The following is a 23,046-nucleotide window of genomic DNA, read 5'->3' as shown; positions in this document are numbered from 1 at the left end:
GGTACACCTTTGTAAAAGTGCTTCTTTTGTTTTCTACATCCAGTCATGGTGGGTATGTCTGCCGTGCCACACACAAGCAAGTAGATTAGACCCAAATTACTGTCATCTTCCCAATCTTTTCTGGTAAACACTATTTCATTAACCTTAAATATCAGCAAGATTCCGAATTATTAAAGAAGTCGGAATAAAGATTTCTCCAAAATACATAATATTTTCTCGTGCAACAATGTGAGAAAGTTATTGGGTTCTGTGTAATATTTAAATTAGATTCAAAGTTCCTTATTAGATTGCCACCTCCGTGGACTGCCTGCGAGGAAATGATGTTTGGCTCTGTGGGTCATTTCACTCACTTTCTGACTGCAGCTTTCATGAGGCCTCTCGTACGTCTCTGCTACTTTATATTCCACTCTCTTGGCCATCAAAGTTGTAATAATATCGCTGAGAAAAAAAGGCAGCAATCCGATTTGGATTGATTGAATTCAATTTGTATGAGGCCGCGAAATTACTGGGTTACGAATCCCGAAATATAAAATCCACAGGTCAATTGCAGACAAGATCATTTTACAGAAGAGATGAGCAGCTTTATAGATAATGTTAAACTACGCTACAACTGACCTATTAGCTCAGTGGACCCAGCAATGCTCCTCTGAAAATTGTACTTAGGTGAGATTGAGAATTTAAAAAAATGAATAATGATTTTTACTATGGAGAATGACCGGAATTTAGATTTCCATAGTGGAAGGATAAAACAGTTCTCTGGGCTAATCATTTGAGTTTACATAAGTAAAAGCAGGATACATCTAAATATACATGTAAGCTGTTTTAATATTGTGAGACTGTTTAATTCTTCTAAGTGAATATGAATACATATTTTTTTCACATCGATGTAAAGTTGGCCCTTAGAACACTTCCTCCCTATGTGTAGTGTAACTAAAGTAAAATAATAACATACTGGAAAAAGAAAAAACTCGTAGGAATTGAAGATTAAGTAAAGAATGTGAAATGTAAGGATGAAAAACATGGTAACATCAACGCTTATACACTCATTATTCAGAAATCATGAGTGTTTTTGACTGAGAAGTATGGTTTAAAAAGACCACATTAAGCATGGGCGAATTCTGCGAATTGCCAATTCGCAAATTTGCGAATTGGCATTCCGCAAAATTCACGAATTCACGCGAATTTGTGGATTTTTTTATTTTTGCGTGTTCGCGGGTGTTCGCGAGGCGCTTTGCAATTTCTCTGGGTTTTTTTTTTGCCTGCTTAATCACTGCCTCCCTCTTGTTTTTTATGCCCATCTGGCCTCTGTACCACTTGTTTCTGTGCCCTTCTGCCCTCTGCCCCACTCATTTTTTGTCCCCTTCTGCCCTCTGTCCCACTTTTGTGCCCTTCTGCCCTCAGCCCCACTTAGAATGGCGCCGGCAAGCTGCCAGCGCCATTCTAAAATAGCTAGAAATAGCTTCAACAGGAAGCACTAATAGATAAAGTAAAGCAGGTGCTCCAGTTGAAGGTCAAATTAAGTTACACAATCATTAATCACCCCTAGTTTGGGGGTGATTAATGATTGTGTAACTGAATTTGAGCGGCACCTGCTTTACATTATCTATTAGAGCTTCCTGTTGAAGCTGGCTTTTGTAACTATTTTAGAATGGCTCTGGCAGCTTGCTGGCGCCATTCTAAAAGAGTTACAAAAGTCAGCTTGAACTTTTGACCCAATCCCCGTTCGCCGATTTCCGTTCGCGGATTTTGCGGGAAATTCGCGAATCTCGCGGATTGCGAATTTACCGAAAATCCACGAAATCCGAGAGCGGAACAGATTTTCCGCCCATGCTTAGACCACATTCCCTAAAAACAAAGTCAGAGGAAGAAAGAAAGAGGGGGTGCAACTGCCAGCAACAGAGCAGGAGACATGGATCTGGGCAAGAAAGGAATGACAGTGTGCTTTTCCTTCACTGCCCACCCCGCCCATCCCCGAACAGCCACAAATAGTTGGGCCTAGCCAGGAGCACCTCATAATCAAGGATGGTACTCCAAGGAGGTAGCTGATCTAAGCCAATTTAGTCACCACAGTGCAATAGGCTTGTACATGTTTTCCAAGCTAACAGGTTGGGCAGCTGTAGCTCTACCCAACTTTATGCCACAGTTGAGAATGTCACTTCCGGAGTAGTCAACAAGTTATGAGAAAGAGCTCTCCCAATTAGTTGTAGGCCAAGAGGAGGGAGATCAAGGTACACAAAGCGTAAGCAAAAACCTCTTAAAAGACCTATATTACTTTTGACAAGGCAATGAATCCAACAGATATTTTCACATACAGGGATGCTACAGATAGACAAGACTTTAAGATATGACAAACATATTATTTTATGCTCTTTTTCTTTGTCTTTTTTTATATCATTTTACTTTTTGAAGGTTTATAGAAATATGCATTACAACATCACATATAAAAAGTCATAAATAGTCCTAATACATTGACTAGATTGCCAATAGTGCAGTTAAATAAAGTGCAGAATAAAGAAGATTTTTTAAAGAGAGAATTTGCCCCTATGGCTAATATATCTTGCTAACATACACACTTTCACGCATACCAGTCATGCAACCACATTCATAATTGTTTAAAACAAACAGAAGGAACATGCAAACACACTAAATAGGATAGAATAACAACTCAAAGGTGCAGATGGTAATACAATTTCTACAGATGGTATAAAAATGAGAATTCCACCGGTTTTAAACGATGATCTGTGTGGTATTGATCATTTTTTGATCATTTTTTGATACATTATCCAGATCTTGTTAGGATGTACGGGCTCAATGCTCTTGCAACATCTCAAGCTTGTGATAAGAGATTCTGGCTCTATGGTTTCCAACAATATGGAAGTGAGGGGAAAAAAGGAGTCTCATGTTGGGCAATGCCTTCTTATTTACAGAGTGATTTGTCTTATAGACTTAGGTCCAGATGTACGACGTTTTTTAGCGTGTGCAAACAGGTCTTAGACCCGTTTGCGCACACTAAAAACCATGAGCCCTTGTACAAACAGTATTTTGTGAGTCACAAATAAATTGTGACTCTCAAAATACTGTTTTATCAGTCGGTATTCAGAAGGTGCGTTACCTTCCAAATAGTTACTCCATAGCCATGTACTATGTTTTGCGACCGCAATTGCGGTCGCAAAACACTGTGAAATTACCACCTACTTCAAGTAGGTGGTAATATATTCACAAAGGGGAAGGGGTCTCCAGGGGACCCCTTCCCCTTTGCAAATGCATGCAAAATGATTAAGGGCAGGCAATGAAAATGAAAAGAAAACGTATCATTTTTTAAAGCCCGTTTTCAATTAAAAAAATAAATTTTTTTAAAAATGCTTTATTTTGAGTCCAGCAGGTCAGCATCACTGGGAGGGCCGGCCATTCCAAAGGGGGTGGCATAGTGACGAGTGGCTCATTAATATTCATGAGTCTCACATTTTGTGACCCCTTTGAGAATCGCAAACAGTGTTCAAGACACTCTTTTACACGCCAAACAGCAATTTGCAAATTGGGAGTCACAAAAGCGACACAATTTGCGAGTCGCTCTTTGGCAGGTCACAAGTTATACTTATTAGAGATAACTATAACTGTTGAATTTCAGTGTTTATTTTTGTTTAAAAGGTTACTTTGTCACTGAAATATTCATCTAACTATAACATCTCTTTAACCTTTGATTTTTTACAATGATTTTTTAGGGTTGTTTTAATGTAAAGCAATATATTATTACCGCAAAAACGGCATGCACGGCTTAGTTGATCGCAGGGCCTCGCTTGGGTCAAGCCCTGCCTCCTACCCCACAGGCAGCCAACTCCCCCTCCACAAGCCAAGAGCCACATTGGGCCCGAAAAACCTAATTCCCTGGGGCCTTTGTTTTTTTGTAAATGGAAATGCATGTATGAGGCCTCCTTCTCAAGCTACTAGGGGTGCCATGAACCCCATCCTCTATGACATTTTTTTAGTATTAAGTGGAGGGTCATGCATCCCCCACCAAGCCTCTAAGAGCACCAGGGTCTCCATCCCTTGGCCTTTTCTTCTTAAAGGGATGGGGCAGACATCTCCCTCCCAAACCACTAAAGGGCCCAGAACTCCATCTGTGCAAACTTTTTTTCTGTAAACTGAGGTGAAAGGGGTGCACAACCCAGATCCATGAGTCAATATTGTCCTCTTGGGACCATTCTTCCTAACCCAATTTATAAACAAAAGGTAGGGGGGGTGTCCTTAGGCTCATTATGGCGCCGGGATTCTTGGGGCTTCAGGCACTTGTAGGTAAATTCCTCAATGCCCATCCAGGGCACCATACAAACAAAACTGTGGGAGCCCCAGGAGGGCACTGGCATTGTTTAAAAGCTCCCACTGTGCGAGAGCAAAGTGGAGTTCCCTGCCTGGGAGCATGCATGCAGTGTAGGTCTTACTCTCCTAGGCAGGAAACCACAGTGTCCCAGGGAAGGACTCCCAGGACACTATAGATTATCGTGCCCCAGGAGATGGAGATATTGCCATTATCACAGGAAGGAGGCGGCAAATCTACTATCCCATTCTACTTGTATTTTGGCCCAGTGCAATGGGGTCTCAGGGGCCCAAAAGAGGCTCCGGGGAAGCAAATTCCCCCTCCCTATTATGTGTGAACTTAGACACAGGGGATGAGGCCCTCGGCGCAATGACTAGTTCAGGAAGGGGGCTCCACTGATGCCCCCTCACCAAATTTGTCAAGCTAACTTCTGGGATAATACCTTACAGCCACTCAACTGTCATAGTAATAATCAGTTCTTAATACAGTTTGTTATTGAGGGATTTCTCAATACGTTTTTTTAATCCAGTTTTTTAAGCTATATTCCTCCTGTTCGGTAAGGTTTCCTTTCTCAAACTTTTTGCCATAGAATTTATCAACGCAGTGATCGTTGTCCTTGTTTCGTGGGATGCCACCTTAGTTTTGGTACACTTCCAAGAATGGACTATTCATGGTTGACAGTCTAGTATTGTGGGCTGCCATCTTGGTTTCAGCATGCGTTGCACACAGTCTATGGTCTAGCGTATTGGGGCACCATCAAGTGGTGCTGGTGATCTGCTGCATTTCTCCTTGGAGCAGTGCCAGGCAGGGTTTTTTTTCAACCATAGACTGCCAGCACCAACGGTGAGTCATGAGCTCAATTGTCTGTAGCGTGGTTGTGTGAGGGGCAGCCTTTAGATTGTCCTTTTGTTGCAATATTGAATGCCAATTTAAAACAAACAAGACTACTAACTATTACACTTGGTTTTAGTAGCTCAATTGACATTGTGTGTACTTTTTCCTTAGGGATTGTGTTGGCTCATGACTATCTCCGTGTGAAGAAACTTTATAAAGAAAAATTAGTAAATGCTCCCTACTATATGTGGGTGCTGCTTCTTTTTGTACTCAGATCATGATAGTAGAATTGTCTCATTTTTAGATGTGAGATGGTTCTCCTTCTGAGAAACAGCATAGAGATATGTATATACAGTAGCAGTCGGTGGTGGGAGTGCTGTGGGGCGGTGGGGCAGGGTGGGGATGGAGCAGGGTTGAGGGTAGTAAACTAATGAATACGGCCCAACGGAGGTAAGTAAACAAATAAATAAATAAAACGAATTTCATTGCGCGCTCTGCAGCGCTTTTGGCAATGCAACGCCTGCAATGAAATTTGTTTTATTTATTTTATTTACTTCCTTACTATGAATACATTATTTTTCATTTGCTTTACAGTATATATTTTTATTATATTTTGTACATTGTTATAACACATTTTTAAAACATAGATTTAAAGCTTTCATTTTACACGTTTTATACTTTAAAAACAATATTGATTATTTGCATTTATTTACTGCTTTGGATTGTGTAGTAAGAAAGTCTTTATTCAGTTCTATTATTTTGCCATTTTTTGGCTCTTTTGTAGCCTATTTTAATGATTTAAGAGCTCCAGCAACTCTACAGATAAGTGGTTCTTTGTTGCTTTTCGCCGGATGATGTCCTGCATGTTATTTCGCAGTATTGGATGGACCTTTTTTTTTATATGTAATTTTGCATTTTTAGGCAATGAATTTTACTCCCTTGAGATGTACAAAAAATCTTTGGTAAATCTATATATTTGTATATTATGGGGCCAATTCCGATCTCGGTTGGAAAGCACTCCGACCGAGCAGGATCCGGGGTGTTTTCCGACCGAGCCGGTCTCCTGCAGTCCGACCGAGCGAGTACGATGCGGCCATATGCTGTCGGACTCGGTACGGTCGGACTCCCATAGAAGTCAATGGGACTGAATGGGTACGTTGCGGACAAGTGTGCCCCCTACAGTGGCTATGCGTTGGTGTCATCCGCACCATACATGCCTGTGTTAGGGAGACCCATGAGTCTCCCCCTGTGTCTTAGTCGTAAGGCCATGGGTAACAGGGGGTCCAATGCAGATCCCCGAAGCCCAACTCCGGGAGTTATTGCGGGCTGGAAGCTCCGGCTCAATCCGGCTTTCTGAATTGAGCATCATACTGACTCGGTCGGAATCCGTCTCCATTGTGTGCCATGGTTAGCTTACGGCCGAGACGTACGGAACGGTTTGGACCCGGAAATGATTCGGACGGAGATTTCGCCCTTGTTCGCATCGTACCTCGACGTCCGGACCTGTGTATGAACCGGACGGAAACTCAGCCTCTGAATCCGATCCGCTAATGCCGAACCCAATTCGGTGCCCTTCCGACCGAGATTCGAGAGTAATCGGAGTGTTTCCAGTATTTGTGTGTTCATTTTGTCATGCAAAATTAATGAACTAAGAGCCGGATTTAGATTTTGGTGGATGAGTTACCCCGCACATCAGTAACATACATCCCGTCTGGCAAAATCAAAATCCCATAGGAAATAATGGTATTTACATTTCAGCGGACAGTTTATCTGCCACCGTTGTGAAGGAGTAACCCATCTTTGGAGATTTGAATCAGGCCCTTAGTAGCTTGCATAAATAAGAGTAATAATTTGGTGCAAAAGTTCTACCACAGAAGCACAGGAAAAAAGAACTAAGTTTATGTTTATGTTTATGTAATTGGTTTTGTATAGCGCATAAATCACCAAAGGTCTCATAGCGCTGCAGAAACAATCAGATAAAGAGGAAGAAGGAAGGTAAGGAACATCTTGGTCAGAATAGCCAGGTTTTCAGGTTTTTTCTAAATGATTTATGATTAGGATCACATCTGATGGATAAAGGAAGTGCGTTCCAAGTGGCGGGCCAATTTTATAGAAACTTCTGTCTCCATTTCTGACTGTTCGGACTTAGGGATTGTTAAAGGATGTTTATTGGATGATCTAAGAGTTCTTCCCGGACAGTAACCTCGGAGCTTTTGCATCAGGTACTGTGGACCCTGTCCATACAAAGATTTATGGACCAGGCAGCAAACTTTGAATTTAATGCATTTTCTGATTGGCAGCCAGTGTAGTTTTTTCAGACATGGGGCTGAAGGGGTGCGGTGTGGAAGATCAAGGGTCAGCCTGGCCACCGCATTCTGAAGAGTCTGAAGCTTGGTTAAGAGGCTTTCATTAACGCCCGCCAGCAATGAGTTGCCATAATCCAAACGACTGATTAGGAGTCCCTGGACAAGGGGTTTACGTGATGTCAGCGGTATCCATTTAAAGACCTTTCTGAGGTTGAGCATCAGTCCAATGCTTGTATGCACGGTTTTATTTATATGGCAAGCCATGGTCAGTTTATGGTCAATGGTTATACCAAGGTTTCTGATGGTGTTTTTTGGTGCCGGACACGGACCCAGAGACGTAGGCCACCATTCTTCTGACCAGATTTTGTTTGCCCTACCAAATAAAATGATTTCGGTTTTTCCGGCATTCAGCATGAGGTAGTTATTTGTCATCCATTCTTTAATTGACACCATACACAGTTTAAATCTGTGTTTAGTGTCTATGATATTAGGGCCGAGAGTAATTAGGATTTAGGTATCGTCGGCATATGAAACCGTATCGAACCCATGATCTTTATTTATCTTGGCTAATGGAGATAGGTAGATATTGAATAACGTTGGGCTAAATATAGAGCCCTGCGGAACGCCTTTGTCATTTTCAGCATGGTCAGATGAAAAAGGGCCAATTTTAACTCTAGATTTTCTTCCCGAGAGGTAGCTCTGGATCCACCTGTGGGCTAGACCTTCGACACCAAACTTACGCAGCCTTTCCAAAAGGATGCTGTGTGAGATGGTGTCGAAGGCCGCCAATAGGTCCAGCAAGATCAGAATGGCTGATTTTTTTGCATCCAGTGCCATGCGGATGTTATCTACTACCTCCAGGACGGCAGTCTCCGTACTGTGGGCGGCTCTAAAGCCTGACTGTGATGGATCTAATAATGTATTACCTTCCAGATGTTTAGTTAATTTTTTATTAATAAGTGACTCCATCATCTTACCAAAAAAAGGCAGGAGAGAGATGGGACAGTAGTGTAACGGCCGGATTTTCGGACCAGATAGAATCAGCTCACCAAGACACCATTAACCCAGCTGAAACGTAACCACCTCCCTCCTTAGGACCTATTTACAACAGGTATCTGTGTTCCTACCTAAGGATGGGGAATTAGCAATATAAAAGTTCATATCATTAGAAACACCACTAAATCTATAGGGATTACTAGGAATACTCACTGATTACTAAGGACGTCCATGCCCTACACCACACTCATACCTTATAGTCTTGCGGCAACTCAGACCCAGACTATGTAATCCTCCTACTCATAGTGAAGGGGGCAGTTCCAACAACTTACCATTACACACTGACCACAATCAGTGCTCTCTCCTGTGGGTATACACACTGTGTCCTCCCAGTGCTCTCACTATTTCATACAAACACAAGCCACAATCTTGTGGGTATACACACTGTGTCCTCCCAGTGCTCTCACTATTTCATACATACACAAGCCACAATCTTGTGGGTATTCACATTGACTACAATCAATCTCATTAACGCCGCTTTCCCTAGAGGCAATCTCACTACACACCGTATCCCCCCGGTGCTCTCTCAAGCCACAATCTTGTGAGTATACACATTGACCGCAGTCAATGCTCTCATTAACGCCGCTACACAACGACGATCACTTTCCTATGAATACCTTCAGCTCTCTCTCTCTCTGTTGGGAAGTTTCTCTCATACATCTAATACCTACTGGGGATGTCTCATATGCAATTGTTATATTTTATGTGGTACACAAGAATGGCCAAATCACAATATGCAAAAGATATTATCAAATACAAGTTCTCCTCTACTCCCTTACTCAGTTACCATTTACCTGGACGGGAGTCGCATCCGTTCACATATCAGCATCTGGCTAGAAGAAAGGTTAACCCTATTATAAATAATAACATCTGCACAGCTGTTCATTAAGAACTGGGGTTCCTTTATTATTATAACATCACAATATTACACATAGCCTGAATAGAAAAAGGGGAATAGACACATACACAGATCTGCGGGGTCTCCTTATTATAATGGAAAGCTTTATTACTATAACACATCCACATGTAACTGACAGGGACTGTAGATAGCTAAAAAGGGAATGGATTATCACACCGCTGAAAGAAAAGGGGTTAGCAATACAGTAGGGAATCTAGCCTAGGAAATAAAAGACAAAATTAATGTTTAAGTGTAAAGCAAACTAGTTTAGAATATCTCACCCTATTAGAAAGGAATGTTTCTCTCTCTCTCTGGTGGAATCAGGGCTCTCTCTCTCCCTCCGTCACCACAGCTTCACTCCACTGGCTCAACTGCTCCAGCTGGCAGCTTCAACTCCTCCATCTGACTGGTAACTGCTTTAATGCATCCTGATAAACTGGCAGCTCCAGCTGACAGTTCCAACTTTGTTCCAAGGTTCATCTGACTGCTCTCTCCAGGTCCAGCAATCATCTGCCTTCTCTCTCCATTCCAAAAATCAACTGAACTGAACTGTTCCAAAGACCAACTGACTGGTCTCTGTTTCAAACACCAACTGACTGTTCTCTTCAGCTCCAAACACCATCTGACTTCTCTCTCTCCAAGAACCGACTGACACTCCTTCTCTTCTGCACTTCGCTAATATAGAATGCTCTCCTCTAGTGGAAAATTCCAGCCAGTAGCCTCCTCCCACCAGGTCCATGCACCAGGCTCCCTGCTCCAGACGCCCTTCACAGTGATCAGCTGCTTGTTTCGTCTAGAGACTTGAGCCCAGGGACACTTCTTGATAAGATTGAGCTCTGGCCGGTTCTCTCTAGTTTGCAAAGAGCGAACAACACCTCATAACTAAAACATCACCTTTACCCTGCAAGCATCTCAGTCTGCAGGGACAGAAAGCAAAATGGAGTCTTTCTGGTTCTGGGCCTTGTAGGCCCGAAAAGGACTTAACTCTATCAGAATACATACACAAACCATACCAATATGTAATATAAAGTCAGGACTACAGGATCCACCCTCTACTATAGGTAGGATGATGAAAGGACACATAATTATGTCAAAGCCAATAGGCAATAGATGGATTAGAGTCAAGAATAAGGGATCTATCATCATATAAAGCAGCTATCCTCTAGTTTATGCTTCTAGGTCTGGAAAAAGGCCTGAAAAGGACCAACACAAGCCAAGAATAGGGATCCAGGATGGTAGCAAGCTTAAAGTCACCATCACTCAGAAATAGAGCCAAAACCCCGGTCACTACACTGCACCCTTGACTTTAAATTGCTAACATCCGTAAACAACAACAAACAAATAAACAAACATCAACATAATCTGTTAACAAAATCAAAAACAAAAACAATCCCTAAAGTGAATGACAACTATGGAAAATACCACCTAAAACTTGATGTAGGAAATGTAAATCTGACAACCAATTGAAAACTAATCAAAGCACCCTTGATCTAAATGTTGAAATGTAATGAAGATTGATCTGATAACAACAGAAACTAACCAAAGCACCCTTGAACTAAATGTGCCTCAACTTCTAGTGATAACTCATGAAATCTAATGATGTAAGGACATGTTTGTGAAATGAAAATAACAAAGGGCCTAAATGAGGCCTACCTACTTCGGTCCACTTAAGAAAGTATTTGGTAAAATCTGACAAATAAACATGACAAAGGGTCCTCAAAGTCTGGGCAACTATTACTAATAGATCTAGGACATAACCTGACTAAAAAGACACACCTCCCAAGACAACTTAAAGTCTAAGGTGACCACCCTTGGAATTAATCCCACTGTTCTAATTAAGAGTTCATGGATCAAAGTGAAAGTGTAATAATAGGAAAACAAGGACAACCCCATTCCTACAAAATAGCTGGTGTAGCACTATGCATATCAAGCAATAAATCAAAGAAAGTTATCTAAGTGTGGTGTATATATTCAAAGTCAAAGTCAAAGTCAAAAAGCTTTATTTCGATAAAATTCCATTATCATAAAAGCAAGTTTTTTAAAAAAAATTGGTAGTTAATAATAAATTTGGCAACACATTTCCAGTTAATAGCAAAAAAGTATAACATTTACTAGAATTAATATTGTTTAAAAAGAGATTAAACAGAGTATTTAAGCTTTCTGGCTCGAATAGCCCAAGCCCAAAATAAAAATTTTGCTAGGGCACAGGCGTAGGGTACATAGCTGTCCGAAACAAGAATCCTAATTGCCACATCATGGCTCCTGGTTCCCAGTTGCCGGCACAAGTTCTTCAGCCACGCCCTTCTTGGATTGGCATATTCCTTGCAGACGAATAAGAAGTGGGCTAATGTCTCTGGGTGGGCTAAACATGATGGGCACAGATTTATCTGTGCAGGATTTCCATGATTTGGTGAAAGTATTCAATGGCAAGGTGCCCGTTCTAAATTTAAAATACAAAGATCGGGCAAACGGTTTCCCGATTATGTCTAGGTAGGGTTCTCGTCTGGGACAGTCTTTAAACATTAAAAAATCCTCTGTGAGCCTACCAATGGATGTGCTAGAGTGCCTTTGGGAGCGAATCCAATCCCGGTAAAGGTTTTTAAGTACTTGTTTAGGAGGAGAGGTTCTGCTTGACCAGAAATCCAATAGGCCCAAGTTCGACAATAAGGTTTTCATGTCTGTTAACCATTTGACTCTGGCCCAGTGTGGTGACGCCATTATTTCTTCCAGGCCTCTGGCGTAGGCATTAAGTTCCTCTACCCGTCAAATACGAGCCCATAATAGGAGAGGACGGAATTTCGCAATTTCGCCAATCTGGGTGCAGCCAAGGTCCATAAATAAGGGTAAAAGTGGGGTGCTTTGAGGGAGGGACATTATTTGTCTACAGAAATTGTTCTCAGATTTTTGTAAAGCTTGAGAAGATGCAAAGCCCCAAAGTTCAGCTCCATATAGTGCAGAGCTGACACCCTTGGCAGCGTAGATCTCTAGGACTGTTCCTATTGGTTTGAACGAACTGGAACGTTGCTCCCTCAATAGGGCACCTGTGATCCTTTTATGGTTCAGCAGCATCTTATCTAGATGGAGAGTCCAATCCATTTTGTCTGAGATGCGTATCCCTAAATAATCAAATGCTTTAACCCTTTCCAGGAACTCGGTGTTTAGGATAGGGGGACGCACTTGCTGTTTAGGGGGATTAAGGACGAGGTATTTTGTTTTATTGGTATTTATAACCAAGCCCCGGTCAGTACAAAAGGTTTGGAAGTTGTCCAAGAGTTTCTGTAGTCCCATTGGGGTCTTGGAGATTAGGAGCGTGTCGTCCGCGAAGAGGAGGGTCGGTATGCGTACCCCCGCCAGGGATGGTTCGTCGGATGGTGATTTAAGTAGGTGCTCAACCACCCCATTGATGTACAAAGAGAAAAGGGTGGGAGCCAGAACACATCCCTGGCGTACCCCTCTCTCGACCGGAATACAGCCCGTTTTCTCCCCTCCAGAGCCCCACCTAATTTGGGCAAAGCTGTCCTGATGGAGCCTGACCAATAGGGATAAAAGATACTCTGGAAGCCCCATGTTGGCCAACACCTTCCACAACAAGTCCCTGGGGACAAGGTCAAAGGCAGTCTTTAAGTCGATGAATGCGAGATAAAGACTGCCCTTGCCTATCACTACCACCTTCCAGTAAATCATCATAAGCCTGAAGGCCTGCTCTATCGTACCGGTGCCTACTCTAAAACCGGCCTGAAAGTCGGTAAGTATTTTGTTTTCATCTACCCAGTTGAGTATCCTGAGTAGAATAACTTTACCGACAACTTTTTGGCTTACATCTAGTAAGCTAATCGGCCTGTAATTGGACGGATCATCCCTAGGGCCTTTCTTGTGGATGGGAACCACCTCTGCCCCCTTCCAAGACACGGGAATTGGGGCACCCCTACAGATGGCAAGAAGGAGGGAGTGTATTAATTTGCCCCAATTAACACCATCAGATTTTAGCAGGTCCCCGGGGATGCCATCTGGTCCTGCGGCTTTTTGTGGAATGATGGAGTTAATAGCATATTCTACTTCCTTCAAAGTAAAGTCAGGGTCACTAGGGAGATGAATATAATTAGTGAAGGGAGAGGATTGGAAAGACCCTCTTCCGTTCAGGTCGTTATGGCAGGAGTAAAGTTTGGAAAAATGAGCCTCCCATACCTCGCCCGAAATACTGCAGGTTATAAGGTCGCTATCCGGTCTATTTCGTGCCCTTATGGTATCCCAGAAGGATTTAGAGTCTTTTTTCATACTGGCTTCCTTAAGGGTTAGCCAGTAGGCATCCTCCCACTCTCTTTTAGCTACCTGTAGGGCCTTTTTATGGTTTCTTCTGGCAATTTGAATTGTTAGGGACGACTTCCCTTTGACTGCCTCTATTAGGCATGATTTGGCCTTCCTGCATGTTGCCGAATACCAATCGTGTTTGCCTTTAGGTTTAGGTTTCTGTTTCCCTGAGGGCAGTTGTACCCAAAAGAGGTCCCCAATAGTTTTTACAGCAGCTTCAAAAATAGCGGTAGCCTTGTCTGCTGCTATGGTTAGATCAATGGAGCTAATTTCAGCCTGCGTGCCCTTAACCACTTCGTCTATTGTGGATAGTTTGTCGGTGTTACACATAAACTTACTCCACTTTAGACGCCTGCCACAAGAGGCAACAGTAATCCCCTGTGGGCGGCTTAGAGAGGCTGGCAGTACTTCAATGTGCCAAGGATTTTTTAGGGATAAGGAGAGTGGGTTATGGTCGCTCTCTATGGTATTGGTAATAACCATGTCGTTAACATGGCTCCAGAGGCCCCTATCCAGCAGAATATAGTCAATCCGTGTGCATTGACCAACTCTGTTAAATGTGGGAGCACCAAGGAGGTCAGATCGAGTGCGACCATTAGCAGCTCTTAATCCAAACTCCAGTGTGAGTGCATTTAGATGGATTGCACTGCGAGTCCAGCGCTTGATGGGTGGGATAGAGAGGGTAGGGATACCCCATCTACTATCCTCTTCTCCTAGGTCTGGTATTCCTTCTAGGGGGAGTGGTTCATATGTACAATTAAAATCCCCAGCTACTAGGATATGGCCATGTCCACTCTGCTCTCTCAGCTGAGCCTCAAGCTCCATCATTGTGGGTGAAATGCACCCATTTTTTGTTCCCCTGATGTAAACATTGTAAAGGTCAACAGTTATACTTCCCCGTAGGCCCAATAGGGAGACACCAAGGATATCCGGGGTTCCTGCCTTCTTGGTGGTTATCCTGCAGTTAAGCAGGATACCTATCCAAATAATTAGCCCCCCCAATGGCCGCCCCTTCCCTGCCTTGGATTTTATTGCTGGTGTGGAAAAGGTGACAAACCCCACCCGGTGCAGTGGTTCAGTGGCCCATGTCTCTTGAAATATACAGATTTTATGGGCATCAACCAGAGCATTCCACTCCGGGAGGCCTAGTTTCCTTGAGATCCCAGCAAGGTTCTAACTAAGAATTTTTAACTCGCCATGTGCTGAGTTTCCGTCTGGAATCACAGTACAATGGGGGTTGGATGAAACTACACTATCCCTAATTAGTGTAGATGGTGACACCTCTAAGTTTGTAGGGAGAGATGTGCCCAGCACTGCATCCTTCATGGCGATATTAGCATGAGGGAGGTCAGTGTCTGAGCCTCCCTTAGAAGAAAGTCAATCAACCTCATCCAGTACACAGTACCTATTTGGGTGGGCAAACTGTGTATAGGAGGGGTTAAGGGACAGAGATGAAAATGGATCCTGCCGTGGCTGTTGCCATTGATGATGATTGGCAGAAAGTGGTGGCTGAGGCGGTTGTTGCCACTGCTGGGTAGGTTGGAAAAAAGGTGGTAAGGGGTGGAAAGGTTGTTGCCACTGGGGGCCCACATGGTGCGGGACAAAAGGTGGAAAGTAGGGAGGCTGCTGCCAGTGGTTAGGGGCATATCGGGGGGGATGTACAGGCTCTTGATTACTTGGAATGATTGGCCGGTGGAAGTTGGGTCTTGTCGAGTTGGGGAGGAAGTAGGACAAGGGGAGTGGTTTGATCTGGGTGGCAGGACCGCTGTTAGGTGCATTACAAATAAAAGTCGCAGCCCCCACATCCCTGAAATTAACAGTAATTACATCCCCTGGTATTGTTTTCTTACCCCTACCCACCCAATCCCCTCTACGTACAGTGAGAATTTCCCCACTCATACTACTAGGTAGTGGTTTATGTATTTGGAGCCACTGTGCACATTTATTTCTTAACTCTACATAGGTCTCTTTAACTCCTTCCTTCAGTGGGGGGACAGCAGTCAACACAACCACAAAAGGAGAAACTTCTGATGGCAGACTAATAGACTTGTAGCGGGTCTGCCTTGGCTTAGGGGTTTCAGAGTTACTAGTAGAGTGAGAGGCTAGGATATTCGTAGGTTTCCCTTTGGGACCCGTAGTTTGGGAGGTGTTAGATTTGGTACCAACGGCTGATTGCTGCACGGATGAAGGATTGCTCACCGCTTTTGTATTGGGGATAGGTGGCGGCTGAGCAAGGTTGTTCCCTGAATGGGGAGAATGTAATGCAGCTTGGTCCTTGGAAGATGGCAAGATGTTCGCTTTACCAGTTATGGGCTTGATGACCTTGGCTGGCGGTTGGGGGTTGGACGGTAGTTCCCCGTGCCCTTGTTGCTGGACAGGCCCAGGCTCATTAGACTTGTTGGGCCATTTAATATTAATGAGCGATGTTAGCCTATCGAGTTTAGAAATCAAGGGTTTGATTTGGGCCGCTATTGTGGCTTCAAGATCATGCTTGAGATCAGTGACCATGTTTTCGACCCAACATGGAATACCAGGCGCTGTATGTGGAGTAGGTGTTATCAAATTGTGGTTACTAACTTTGGCTTTAGTCTTCTCCTTGGGTTTAGACTCCTTAGTTTTGGGCTTAGTCACTACTTTTGTTGGAATAAAAGTGACCTTTCCCCTGGAATCACTAGGCACATGAGGAGTCGACTTGGCAGTTAACCCATCCAGGCCCGGCTCCGTCTCTCTGGGTGTCCGACAGGCTTCTAGGTCTGGGGTCGCCTCCAGATCCACAAAGGACGGGTCCGACTCCGAACAGGTAACCGACAAGTCAACAGCACTCGGTACTGTAACAGTGCCTATAGTGGTCAAGGGCAAGGGCAAAGAGCAATTATTCGAAGCTTGCTGAGAGGGTGAATTTGCATTTGCAAGGGAGCCCAGGGAGGAGCGCTTGGCGTTCATGAGGTCCAGGGAGACTCTTTTCTCTAGGAGTACAATGCTCTTATCAATTGTCTCATTTACCCGTGAGATGAAAAGGTCAATGGGACCAGTCACTTGCGCTACCTCCGTAGCTTTTTTGGTACAGCTTCTTGTTTTGTGCCGCATGCTTGGCGTTGGCAATAAAAAGTGCTATACCAGGTGTTGAAAGGCTGTGGCCTCGAGAAGGCTAAGTGGCAATCGGCCTACCTGGATGGTGGTTTCAGGGCAATGAGACAGGGATTCGGGGCCTGGGCCGTCCTCTGCCGTCCTTGAACGGCCTTAAACGGCCCGCTCTTTGCCCGGTCTTCGCCCCGGCCGTTGCCCCGCGCGCGTCCCGCGTGCGCGTTACCCACGCAAGTTATGAAGGCAGGGCAGGAGAAGGGGGCGGGAAGAGGACCAGCTGCGGCCGATCCCCGCCGCTCGGAATGCTGGTCCTCGCAGTCCCGCCTCTACCCTTGTCAGCAGGCTGTCAAAGTCCAAAGGGCGCGTTGGTGCACAATGCACAGGTAGAGATTAAGGAAGTGATTCTCCCAAGGAAGTCTTGCCTACGAGCGGCTCCCGCGAAGCGGGGGCCGTGAGGCGTTGCAGGAAGGCCGGGCAGCAGCACTCAGACAGCGCTTCCTTGTATGAGGGCTCACAGGGCACACTCGCTCCACAGAGATTTTGAAGGGAGGAGGAGGGGGCGGGAAGAGGACCAGCTGCGGCCGATCCCCGCCGCTCGGAATGCTGGTCCTCGCAGTCCCGCCTCTACCCTTGTCAGCAGGCTGTCAAAGTCCAAAGGGCGCGTTGGTGCACAATGCACAGGTAGAGATTAAGGAAGTGATTCTCCCAAGGAAGTCTTGCCTACGAGCGGCCCCCGCGAAGCGGGGGCCGCGAGGCGTTGCAGGAAGGTCGGGCAGCAGCACTCAGGGACAGCGCTTCCTTGTATGAGGGCTCACAGGGCACACTCGCTCCACAGAGATTTTGAAGGGAGGAGGAGGGGGCGGGAAGAGGACCAGCTGCGGCCGATCCCCGCCGCTCGGAATGCTGGTCCTCGCAGTCCCGCCTCTACCCTTGTCAGCAGGCTGTCAAAGTCCAAAGGGCGCGTTGGTGCACAATGCACAGGTAGAGATTAAGGAAGTGATTCTCCCAAGGAAGTCTTGCCTACGAGCGGCCCCCGCGAAGCGGGGGCCGCGAGGCGTTGCAGGAAGGTCGGGCAGCAGCACTCAGACAGCGCTTCCTTGTATGAGGGCTCACAGGGCACACTCGCTCCACAGAGATTTTGAAGGGAGGAGGAGGGGGCGGGAAGAGGACCAGCTGCAGCCGATCCCCGCCGCTCGGAATGCTGGTCCTCGCAGTCCCGCCTCTACCCTTGTCAGCAGGCTGTCAAAGTCCAAAGGGCGCGTTGGTGCACAATGCACAGGTAGAGATTAAGGAAGCGAAGGGTTGCAGGAAGGTCGGGCAGCAGCACTCAGGGACAGCGCTTCCTTGTATGAGGGCTCATACCCTCATATATTCTTCTACAAGATAATTCAGACATAAATAGTCTGTCCAGAAATCCCTATAGCTAAAATAGCTAAATCATAAACTTAAACTTGGAAAACTAAGTGATAGGAGACCATGCCAAAGGCAATAGGCAAAGGTCATAAGTCATCTAACTCAGGAAACAGTTTGCACCTAATCCCTCTGTATCAATCTGTGGAACATATGTGTGCACCATCATTTAAAACATCGCTTTCCTTTCATTGGCAAAACTGTTTTACAGAAAATAGGAAAATTATAAAATAGGTGAAAGATAAACAAGTGTAAAGTCAATCTGTATCAATAATGAAGTAGCGTAGCATACTAAAATCAAAATATCATGTATCACAGGGCATCAGATTATTAAAGCAGCTCACTAATTATATACTGCACCCTATTACTTTCAAACAACATCATTTGCTTATATTAAAAGGAATCATTGAACCAAAGGCCAAATCATAAATGTGGCACTGCATCTTTTAAACTGGAAAATCAAAACCATGAACAGGACTGAGAAATTTTGGATTGGGGCCTGTTTGTGGTAACTGCAAAAGTGGCATAATGTTCATCTGAAATAGAAACATGGGAAAAAATGCAAGAATCAAGAATGCAGGCCAAGGAATTACATTGTAGGTTTTTGTTGCAGGAAATATAATTATAACCAAATAAAAATGGGTTCTTTTAGATCATCACTTGCAAAAGTCAATTAATACATTTTTTTTCAAAAATAGAACTATTGGCTTTGTCAAGAATATTTTTTTTGTTTAGGATATGTAGTTTCAACCTGACTGCTGAGGCAGCCAACTGTAGATTGTCATGCCAAGTTTAAAAGTTCAGTCAATATAAAAAGTTCTCTTCTGTAGGGATCCATAGTTGGGGTCTCCTTAGGAAAACAGTTCATTCGTATAAGCCACGACCCTCCATCTTCATCTGTATCCTTTGCCAAGGAAGCACGCCCTCCAATCTGGTCGTAAGTCATCAGGTCCAGGCACGTCAGCTTCGGGTCTGGGTCCAGGCTCGGGGGTTTTTGGGGAGGGGGGCACTCATCCGAAAATAATAAACATACACCACTCCAAAATATGAAAAATACAACACTCATACAGGGCCCCCACACATCAGCCATCTGAAACGAAAAACAAGCATCATCAATCTTGCAAAAACAAATTTTCCATTCAAAAAGCACCCCAATTGCTTTTTATTTCTGTAAGAAACCTCCTAATTCATGAAAAGAACTCTTCTAAATCCAAGGAATGATTTAAACATTCTACCTATACCATATTCTTTAAATTTGTTTGGGCAAAATCTAATTTCTAAAATTGAATCACTGCCAAATGCTGATCTCATTGCAGGAGCGAAGCTCCTGCCAAGTTTTTTCTCTACACTGCCTTCCCCTCATCGTGATGTCACCCACCGGGGGCCTCCACACTTTCAAAACTCTGTGAGCTGTCAGCTTCTGAATATTTGCCAAAAATAAAAAAACAAGGCAAGGGCAAGTCTTCCTCGCTCCAAAAAGGGCCACTCCTTCCAAAATGCTATTGAGAGCCTGGCTGAGCTATCATATCAGCCAAGGTCAAAAAACAAATTCCTTCTAACTACAAACATACCCGTTCTCAGGCTTCAAAGAAATCCTGCCTTTAATTCGAAACACTGCACCATTATTTCTAACTAATTTAAGCAAATTAGACATGGTAAAAAGCATCCTAAAAACAGGAATTAATAAAGACATTTTTTGTAACCTAGACACATGCTAGCATTCTCAAGTAAGAAGCAAAATAATTCTGTAGAATCTAAGACAAACCATATATCATAATGTACTGTTACTTGCTGAAAAGGAAAACATTAAAATAACATTACATGCAGCAACATAGAAAATCACGACACATTTCTTAAAATAACATGTGAAACACCATCAATTTAAACAAGGGGAAAAAAAAAAGTTATACATGTAATTTTGCACTGCATAACCCAGAATTCATAATTTGGTGCGCAAGCTTTTCTGTTCTAATTATTAAAAGGGTCAGATTTATTTTTGTAGATAGCCTTTTTTCCTAACTGAGTGGGTTTTCTCTCATGCTGGTCTGCTTCATATCAGCGCAAAATACAGAATCATTTGCATTTGAACTTTAAACCAAAGGGGCAGCTTGCTTTAGGGAAATAATCACTTATATTTTCTACATGTGCAAAATACACTACAGAACATTTTTTAAAAGCACACGGTTGCATTTCACTGATTAAAGCACATTCTATGATGGGTTTGTTTTATTTCCACAACCGGTGAACACTAATTGCACCGTCCGTCTCAGCTGAAAACCCTCTGCTAATGCTCATTTTAAAACACCCCCTCGCAGTCCGACTGGTTGATTTATAACATTCCGACCTCCGAGTCAGACACATTTAATCATGTGTTCAAAGGCAAACCCACACAGACTCCTGGACGCAAATCAAACTGTATATTTAAATGAACACTGCTTTTTTTTCCCTCCGTGCTAGATGTTACCCTTCCGTCAGCTAGCTGTCAAAGTACATAGGCGAACCCTGAAACGAATTAAAAAGTCAAATCAAACCATCCTTAATCTAAACAGTCACTGACTCTTAGTGTCAGCTCACGTAACAATGCATGTTAAACAGCATGTTGAAATAAATACTGCCGTCTCAATCTAAGATATTAACCCTTTGGCAGCTCAAACACAATCGTTCCCCAATGTCTGCAGATACATGGGAAATTCAAGAACTTATCTCTCCACGTTTTCATGTAACACGTGCGCACATCTTCAAAATATTTTCTCCAAGCATTTGAAAGAGATCCAGCTCTCTCCTGCCTAACGTAATGATAACATGCTATGTACAAGCCATATTCACAAGGCGCTATTCACAAGCCATATTCACAAGGTGCTACAAGCCATATTTACAAGGAGCTATTCACAAGGAACTCAACAAGTCATAATGATGACATGCTATTCACAAGTCATATTTACAAGGAGCTATTTACAAGAAACTCAATAAGTCATAATGATGACATGCTATTCACAAGCCATATGTACAAGGAGCTATTCACAAGGAACTCAGCAGGTCATAATAATGACATGCTATTCACAAGCCATATTTACAAGGAGCTATTCACAAGGAGCTCAACAAGTCATATTACACTGAATACATTTCACATTTCACAGCATAAGCAAATGCAGCAAGCCATTTAATAGGCAATTTACAAGCATTTTTCACACACATATGTACAACTGCATCACATACTGTTACCCTTCAAGCCTGTCAGTTCAAACAGCAAGATGAAAAGTATTTCTTCCACACTGCATAAGTCAAATGCCATGATGTACTGCAATCTCCTTACACTCCAATTGTTCAAGCCCATAGGTCAATTTAAAAGTAGATTTCGACTTTCTCAAAAACATTGTAACAAACAAAAAGATATATACAATTATAAACAAATAATATACAAAATGAACTCCATACATGCCCAGTGCAAACCAACAAGATAGAAACAATACAGCGCACACAGGCTTCGTGAACAATTTGTGACGCCAGATGTAACGACCGGATTTTCGGACCAGATAGAATCAGCTCACCAAGACACCACTCACCCAGCTGAAACGTAACCACCTCCCTCCTTAGGACCTATTTACAACAGGTATCTGTGTTCCTACCTAAGGATGGGGAATTAGCAATATACAAGCTCATATCATCAGAAACACCACTAAATCTATAGGGATTACTAGGAATACTCACTGAATACTAAGGACGTCCATGCCCTACACCACACTCATACCTTATAGTCTCGCGGCAACTCAGACCCAGACTATGCTACCCTCCTACTCATAGTGAAGGGGGCAGTTCCAATAACTTCCCATTACACACTGACCACAATCAGTGCTCTCTCAAGCCACAATCTTGTGGGTATACACACTGTGTTCTCCCAGTGCTCTCACTATTTCGTACATACACAAGCCACAATCTTGTGGGTATACACATTGACTACAATCAATGCCCTCATTAACGCCGCTTTCCCTAGAGGCGATCTCACTGCACACCGTATCCCCCCGGTGCTCTCTCAAGCCACAATCTTGTGGGTACACACATTGACCGCAGTCAATGCTCTCATTAACGCCGCTACACAACGACGATCACTTTCCTATGAATACCTTCAGCTCTCTCTCTCTCTGTTGGGTAGTTTCTCTCATACATCTAATGGGAATGGATTATCACACCGCTGAAAGAAAAGGGGTTAGCAATACAGTAGGGAATCTAGCCTAGGAAATAAAAGACACGATTAATGTTTAAGTGTAAAGCAAACTAGTTTAGAATACCTCACCCTATTAGAAAGGAATGTTTCTCTCTCTCTCTCTCTCCCTCCGTCACCACAGCTTCACTCCACTGGCTCAACTGCTCCAGCTGGCAGCTTCAACTCCTCCATCTGACTGGTAACTGCTTTAATGCATCCTGATAAACTGACAGCTCCAGATGACAGTTCCAACTTCGTTCCAAGATTCATCTGACTGCTCTCTCCAGCTCCAGCAATCATCTGCCTTCTCTCTCCATTCTAAAAATCAACTGAACTGAACTGTTCCAAAGACCAACTGACTGGTCTCTGTTTCAAACACCAACTGACTGTTCTCTTCAGCTCCAAACACCATCTGACTTCTCTCTCTCCAAGAACCGACTGACACTCCTCCTCTTCTGCACTTTGCTAATATAGAATACTCTCCTCTAGTGGAAAGTTCCAGCCAGTAGCCTCCTCCCACCAGGTCCATGCACCAGGCTCCCTGCTCCAGACTTAACTCTATCAGAATACATACACAAACCATACCAATATGTAATATAAAGTCAGGACTACAGGATCCACCCTCTACTATATG

Source organism: Lissotriton vulgaris, chromosome 7, assembly GCF_964263255.1.
Source record: "Lissotriton vulgaris chromosome 7, aLisVul1.2, whole genome shotgun sequence".
In the NCBI taxonomy this organism is placed as follows: domain Eukaryota; kingdom Metazoa; phylum Chordata; class Amphibia; order Caudata; family Salamandridae; genus Lissotriton; species Lissotriton vulgaris.
The sequence above is the reverse complement of the archived record's forward strand: the minus strand, read 5'-3'. Positions refer to the sequence as shown.